Source organism: Vanessa atalanta, chromosome 22 (assembly GCF_905147765.1).
Source record: "Vanessa atalanta chromosome 22, ilVanAtal1.2, whole genome shotgun sequence".
Taxonomy (NCBI): Eukaryota; Metazoa; Arthropoda; class Insecta; order Lepidoptera; family Nymphalidae; genus Vanessa; species Vanessa atalanta.
The window spans coordinates 7,906,729-7,913,398 of NC_061892.1; positions in this window are offsets into that span (position 1 = coordinate 7,906,729).

The following is a 6,670-nucleotide window of genomic DNA, read 5'->3' on the forward strand; positions in this document are numbered from 1 at the left end:
TTTCGCCAATGGAAGGGGCGGATTTAAAAAATACGCTATACTGATCTTTTGTCCAGAAATAGTAGACAAATTTTAGGTTCAAATTTCTATGTTTTAAAAATGACCGACTTACATACAACAATCCGCTCTCTCAACTCTTCGGTGTTGAATTTTCAAAAAAACTTTAAAAGTTATCTAATACTGATATATTTATTAGCCTTATTTCTGATTTCCATATTTCTAAAATCAGAAAAAGTAAAACTATTAAATAAATTTCATTCGCTTATTGCTCAAAAATGTACCTCCGCCGGAAGGTTTTTTTTTCCATATATTCCGTTATTAATTCATGTTTAATTTCATTCCAAGATGTGAGATTAAACGTTTTTAATTTTAAATTACACAAACGTTAGATAAAACATTTTTTAATCGGATAGGATTTTGTTCTGAAAGATGATTATAAAAACTTAAACTTAACTTAAAGTTAAAGTTGAATAACATAAATAACAACTTTATGTTTCTTGCTTTAATAAACATAACAATTAAATCAAATATAAAAAGGCCACTAAAATCATTATCACGTCGAATGGCGTTACGAATGCTAGCAGCGTTTAAAAAGTAACATGAGAAAACTATTACTATCGTTTTCATTCAAACACATTAATTTAGTATCAACACAATTTTATATTTTTAATAATATAGTAATTTAATATCTCCTTCAATTAATATACGATGAAAAAAATATTATTTTATTTGTTTGATTTAATTCTTCAGTATTATACTTTGTACGCTATTCGGTAAGAAAAGATATCAGTAACCTTTTTTCTTTCAATGTAAGTGTACCTGATGATATGATCAGTTTGTCTAATTAAAAATATTCAGATTTACTTGTCTCTTTCTGATAAAACTGATATTTGATAGGAGACAGCATTTTTTTTTGTAATGGTTTTACATTGTAATTTGATCCTTATGTATAGATCTTCGGAACACCACCGGCATATTCACAAATTATTAAGTAAAAGTAGGAACTTATTTCTTCTACAATGTGATACAGCATTACAGTTAACATTATACATGTATAATAACAGAATTAAACACTAAAACACCTTTTGTGTCTTGCTGGAAAAATGCGTTACGCGTTTCCCCCGCATCAAGTGGAAGGGGGGGGGGGCGGTGTTGTGGTACTTGCTAGTTACCTGCGATGCGCAGGATGCTTAGCGTGCCCAAGTACACCAGAATAGCCACTAAAAAATCAGCGGTACCCTCTCCGTGTGGAGAGTGTGCCACTCATGAAAAATTGTACAGTAATCGCCAGGGATACAAGCAAGGACCTTCAGTCTCCACCCCCTAATAAAAACGCAGATAAATTATATATATATATATAGATATGGCTTAATTTTATGCCCAGAGGATTGGAATTTCGTTTCAACGGAGACATGCTTCTAGTATTTTTGCCCCCATTCCACGCGGTCATGATTTGTGCAGTAATAGATTGCACAAATCATAACATCATTTTTAATTTTTATTTGTATATAAATGCCTTTACGTAAGGCTCTTGTTTAATCATAATATATGTATAAATAGAAAAAAATATATGCACGTATTAATTCTCACGTGTTTTATTTACAAACTTAGTGATTTGATATCTTTGTTATTCTAGTCGGTAGTATTTTATCATCACGTGGTTTCTAATCCATGGGCTTTACTTTAAGAATGTTAATCCTTGCTTTAAAATATATTAAATCCATACTAAGATTAACAATGCGTAAGTAACTCTGTCTGTCTGTCTGTTACTCTTTCACAAAAGCACTGAATTGAAAATGTGGTCAACTTTGGTAAGAGGCTAAATTGAACTCCATGGAAGGACATAGGTTACTTTTTTATGGCTGACGACCATTCCCTAAAACGCGATCAACACCACGGGCGGCAACTACTAACATATAAAATATTATAAATAAATGTTAAATAAAGGAATTACATAAAAACAACCTTCATTTTTAAAATCACGCACGAATATGGTATTTATCGTGAATTTAGAAAATCACAAAAAAGTCATCTTTTATTAAAAATCAGACGTGGCATTTTAAAAATTTTACTTAACCTTACATTTCCAGCTAACTAACCATTGCAAAAAAAAAAAAATTAAAACGATAGCTTACTGGTCGCCAAATGTTACGATGGATATAAAATGCTTTTTAAAGACTAAATATTATTGATTGATTATATTCTATTGATTGACGTCAATACAATTATGTTTAGATAATGTATCCTAATGTTTTATTCAGATAAATCAAATTAAACTAAATTATCAAGATACTGATATATTATATGTATGAACATACATATAAGTAATTAATTAATAAACCTGTCATTAATAATAATCTATGATAAACATTTTTATGACAAAAAACCAGGAACATTATTTTATGATAGGGCTTTGTGCCTTTCCGTCTCGGAAATAGTAGCAGTAATACTTATTATAATTATTATTATAATTCAATTTGTTATTCGTAACAACTCTGCTTAGAACTGATATTTACGTCATTCTCAAGGGCCGAAGCCAAGACACTTTTAAAAAACTGAAGGCTTTAAAGCAATGCCCCGTTTCCCTTCAGTTGCAAGAAATTTGCGTACAATTCTGCACGTGTTCAGTATCACGGCCTTCTGCATATTTACATTAAAAAATGTACCACATCCACCTATTCCTTCTTTTAGTTCTGTATATTGTGTTTCGGCTTGAAGGGTGAGTGAGCCTGTTTAAAGGCTTGTTGTAAGGCACTAAGATTATAACACCTTAGTTCTAAAATAACGCATTGGCGATGTAGCGGATGGTTAATATTTCTTACTTTCCTATGGACAGTGGTTACCATTTACATTCTGGTAGTTATTTGAAACCATCCAACTTAATTTCAAAAGTTTTCAGAATGTCACTACAAATATAGTACGATTATGTTATCTTCCCGTCCAATATATCCAGTTCATCCTCACTTTAATTTCAGAATACGCTAAATTAGATAGGGCTTCATGCAAATCCGTTTGGGAAGGTACCCATCATATATTTTACCACCAAGGTTAATATTTCTTACAGCGTCAATGTCTATGGGCGGTTTTCACTCACAATCAGGTGGTCCATTTAATCGTACGCCTATCAATGTAACAAAATAAAACGCTTCCTTACATCTTTCACTTTATGTCACTTTTATTTTAGGCAGAGAGAGAGGGTTCTTCCTGTTTGGCTTAGGCCAAGCTGGGTACGGGCCTCGAGGCATGCCTCCTTACCCAGCAGTGGCGCGCAGCTACCGTGTCATTGTATTTTGACCCAGTGTGTCAGATTCCTATGGACATTGTATGCTTAGGAAGCATCCATATTTTAGCACCATAAATGTAAACATACTGGACGCCAATTTTACTTATAAATTAACACTTTATTATATTACTATTATCACCATTTGCGTATCCAGCAAAGTTGGAGCATGGTGGAATATGCTCCAAAAGCCTTCTCCTCAAAGCCTTAAGCCAGCAGTGGGAAATGTACAGCTTATTACTGTTGTAACAGAACGATCCAGGTGCGTTTCGGTCGAAATTGGATCGAAATATAATTGAGATCGTGCCATAATCGCTATAAAATAGGATTGGCCCTCAATTACCATAAAGCTGAGTTTTATTTTTATGAGGAATAATCGAAGTGTTTCATAATCGTTATATATTAGTAGAATTGACCGCCAGTACACCTCGGTTTTGATAATTTACCTTTAAAAATCTCCAATGAATTTCTATAACGTTTTGCCATAGAAGTTATACAATTTACAGCGAGATCTTTGATCGATAAGCATTGATTTGCATGCATTTTCAAGCATCAATTACGATAAGAGTTACGACACTGTGTGTAATCAAATGTGTCACATGTTTAAAATGATCTATGATGAAATATATAACATAATAATAATACTTGATATATCTTAAGATTTCCGGTACTTATTAATTTAATGCAGTGACTTGAATTTATTTAAATTACGTCTCAATTGAATGATAAAATTGCTCTGACGTTTGTATTATATCATTGATTACAAATTATGCAATGATAATTATCATAAAATTAGGCTCAGTGACCAGAAGACGTAAATCTTTAACGTATACGATATGTTAAGATCATTTATAAACTGGTATACCTATTTACTAGTTTGTTTTATTTGTTTCATTACTCTCTGTATTATTGTGGTGAAGGAGAGGCAAGGAAGAAACCTGCACGTGGTTGATGAGAATCGGCCACGTGATCCACCATCCCGCATTGGAGCAGCGTGATTGTATAAGCTCCAAACTTTCTCCATAAAAGGAAGATGGGTCCTGTCTGACGTTACGAGGTTACTAAAATTAAAAATAAGTTTTAAAAATGAAATATTTTTAAGTGATTTCAGTACATTTTTTTATCTTCAATGACACCTAATTATTCAACGATTATGGAATCAGCAAAATTCCATTAGGCTTTTAAGCCTCAGTTGTGATTATATCAGAAAAATATTTTAATGCGATTTTCGTCAATAAAATATAAGTTTCTAATAAATACAAACTCATGTCGGAAATAAAATAATCACAAAAATTATATAATATTTATAAAATAATACCACACATTTTTGAAGTCAATATAGAGTAAATTTAAGTAATTTATATTTTTTAGACTTATCTTAAGTGATTCGTATTCGTTTCTATAATAAGATTCCACACTTATTTTTAATTTGGCCTATAACAAAGCTTAAAGCTCATGTCAAAAAATCACTGATAAATAAAGCATATTACTGAATACAAGTTTATATTAAAGATAAAAAGCGTATACTTAATATTTATTGATTTCTAGGCAGGATTCATAAAAAAAATAATTGTTCTTTACTGGCATACTCTATAATTGGAATTGAGTAACTACGGAGGGTTTCTTGTCGGTTCTTCTCGGTAGAATCTTATTTTCTAAAGCTATCATTAAATATTGAGAACGATTCAAAAGTGTATTTAGATGTAGACTACTTGAATAAAAAATGTTTTGATTTTGACTAGTTTAGTGATTCCTAGTTTAAGTAACACTACTAAAGCTTCAAGTGTTAATTGGGGTTAATAATTCGATACGGCGGTGAAGGGCGACGAAGTAAGGAACCAATTATTCAGAAAATACTTAATGTGTATTTATAATATTCATCATCACGATCCAAGACGTGAAAAACATCGTGAGTAAATCGGTTTTCATGTCACCTCTGCGCGAGCATCTTTAAAATACACTCACATAATTTTTTCATTTCGCACCTAAGACATATTACTTAGTCCAGACGATAAAATAATAATAAAAGACTAACGTTACATAGAAGTAATTACATAACACTATATAATTTTTCTGAACGCTTTAAAATTGTATTATAAAAACAATTGAATCGAGTACGTTAATATTCGTTGAATGAAATTGTATAAACTAGATGTCGCTCATGGCTCGCTCGCATTTTAGTGGCCGTCAGGTGTTAGGTATAAAAACCCTATGTCCTTCCTTGGAGTTCAAGCTTGGTTCATTATAAATTTTATCAAATTCGGCCTATTGGTTTGTCCGTGAAACAGCAACAGACAGTTATTACACATATTAACAGCCTGTAAATTTCCCACTGCTGGTCTAAGGCCTCCGTATGAGAAGAAGGTTTGGTGGTGGTCCAATGCGGGTTGGTGGATACACATGTGGAAGAATTTCGTTGAAATTAGACACATGCAGGTTCCTTCACCGCCGAGCACGAGATGAATTATAAACAAAAATTAAGCACATGAAAATTCAGTGGTGCTTGCCTGGGTTTGAACCCGCAATTATCGGTTAAGATGCACGCGTTCTAACCACTGGGCCATCTCTGCTCAGACAATTTATTTAGCATTTATAATATTAGTATAGAAATTTTAAAATTAACATAAAAATTTTATTTATCGTTTCATGTTACAAGTTTTATCGTTTACATTATGTGGTATTTAATTGAGGAAATGTCTGTTTATTGCCCTCTGGCTCATATAATGGCATTAATGCGTTTCCTTCCGTTTTATTATCGTTTTTTTTTTAATTTATTCACTTGCCGTTGGTGTTTGATGATGTAAATATAACGTAAGAAATTATTATTATTATTATTTAAAACTAGTTAAACCTACTCAATTGATTGAGTTTTTAGGAAAAAAATGTTTAAATACATTTCCAATGTATAGTAGTATTATGATTGTTTTTAAAACTACCAAAAGTAAAAAAAAAATCTGTAGTAAAAACTTAAAATTGAGAGAATATTGTCATATCACAATACAAGTTCGCACCTCCGACCTCATCCGTTTTATAAGCTAGGGTTAGGGAGTGTTATAAATGTTAGGAAAAATATTCTGGACTAAAAAGTAACCTTATGCTATTTCAAACTTTAATTTATCCTTGTGCCAAAATTTCATTCAAATTCCGTTCAGCCGTTCCGGCTCGATTGAGTAAAAAACGTCCATCGATGTGAATTTTCGCATTTATAATACAAGTAAGACTAGCTGTGCCCGCGACTTCGTGCCTGTTTGAATTTTTTCGAACAAAAAAGTGATTGTTGTAGCCTAAGTTACTCCCGTCAAAACCAGTCCAGTCGTTTCAGAGATTAGCTGCAACAAACAGACAAAAATTGTAAAAAGTGTTATTTTGGTATATGTACCGTGTAAATAT